This window comes from Poecilia latipinna, unplaced genomic scaffold (genome assembly GCF_001443285.1).
Source record: "Poecilia latipinna isolate Pla-1442-1.1 unplaced genomic scaffold, P_latipinna-1.0 Scaffold3625, whole genome shotgun sequence".
Lineage (NCBI taxonomy): Eukaryota > Metazoa > Chordata > Actinopteri > Cyprinodontiformes > Poeciliidae > Poecilia > Poecilia latipinna.
In genome coordinates this window covers 3,753-5,628 of record NW_015116241.1, presented here as the reverse complement: position 1 = coordinate 5,628, position 1,876 = coordinate 3,753, and positions in this window count along the sequence as shown.

The following is a 1,876-nucleotide window of genomic DNA, read 5'->3' as shown; positions in this document are numbered from 1 at the left end:
CACATGTCTCACTTCAAAAGTCACTGCTTGACTTTTGAAATGTTTTTTGATCTCCTTGATCAAATTTTGGAGAAAACACAATTTCTATTGATGTATGATTGTAGTTGAAAAGCTGGTGATAAATATAAGGCAGAGAGAAACTGAACAGTGTTCCAGTTAAACCACTCGCACGTTGCAGGTTATACAACGCCAACTTAATGGCACACAAGGCCTTACTCAGTCAGCCCCAATCTGAGAACCGATCTGTTGCATTATAAGGTGAAGGGACTTCTGACACCACAAGATATCAGGTTAACACGATGAAGCTGTCTTGTGATAGATCAAGAGACAAAAATCCTGTTATCTCTTCATATTTGTCACAGTCTAAATGACTTTGGGCTCTCAGTGCATTGAAGCAGCTCACTGCATGGCTGTTGCACATAAAAATCCTATCAAAGGATAGATATGACCTCCTTTCTGCAGCAAATACAGATTTGCAGGCTATTTGTAAACAGGAGATTTAAAGCATGCAGTCAACAGGCCTGTTAAATTATTCATGCATGCGTGTTTCTATGTTAGTAAGCACTTTCTAAAATTGCTTCAGCTTTCATAATAAATTCCTAATTGATGACTTAGGGAATATTATCAGTCTGATTTAATGGAAACACAAGTCTTTCTGAATATGATCGTATGATTGATAGGACTCAGCAAAGCCTAATGAACGGAGTGTGAGGATGCAGCCTATCCGCCTAACATTAGCTACAGGGAGAAGGACACACAGCTGTCTGAGTCCTTGTAAGGTTAGGCTGAAGCAATTGTAAAAGCTGGATATAGAATCAGAATCAGCTTTAGTGGAAATAACATAAATGCTTTGCTGCCACTTGTTTTTGTTATTAGAAGAAAATGTGATAGTTGTGGCCATGCAAAAATAGTTTCGCTGTAGAGAAGTAGATTACTCTAGATGTAAGGTGTTCATCGCATTCATTAGAGAGTCAGTCTGGGGCAAGAAACTGTCTCCAACCAGTTTGACATTTTTGGTAACTAAATATTTAGTTCCAAAATTAAATATTTAATATACAAACAAATTATTTATGTTCCAAACTAAACATTTATTTTTAAAACTAAGTATTCAGTTTCCAAACTAAATATTTAGCTTGGACCTAAATATTTAGCTAGCAAGGTAAATATTACTAATTTGCAGGCTAGCGATTGACATTAGTTAGCATGCTAACTAAATATGTAGCTAATGTCAATTTTGGGTTTGCAAATATTTAGCTAACCCAAGTTAAATATTTAGCTAACATACAAGTTAGCTTACTGACAATCAATGCTAGGTCAATATGACTTTGAAAAATGAACATCCTTTCTTTTCTCCTCATGACAGGCTAAATAAACTAAAAAAATATATGTTAATTTTTTAAAGTGTGACCGTGTAACACTACAAATGGTACGTGCATCGGTTATATCTTTTTTTCAGAATTAAGGAGGGTGGATTTTGATTGAAGAACAGCCTTGACTACCAGTGGAACAAGCCGAATGGGACTAATGGGACTGGGACAAGTAATTATTACAAGTTCCTGGCCTCAGACTGTTACCCAGTGTCAGTCTCTCATCCCACAGTCTCCTAACACTGAGGACATGACATTACAGATCTCACCGGGATCGTCTTCTCCTCCCTCCTCGATTCACAACTGCGGTTCGGCGCACGTGCATGCCCCTCGCGGAGTTGCCATTGGCGAGACAACCCGTTAAGTCCCGCCCACCTGCTTTACGTCAGCGCTGCGCTGTCTGTGGAGGTCTGCAGCGGGCAGCGAGCCGCACTGCACACCGACTGAACCGGCAGGGGCGAGGCGGCATCCATCATCGCTATGGGAATTAAGCGCAGCGTCCTGAGTGA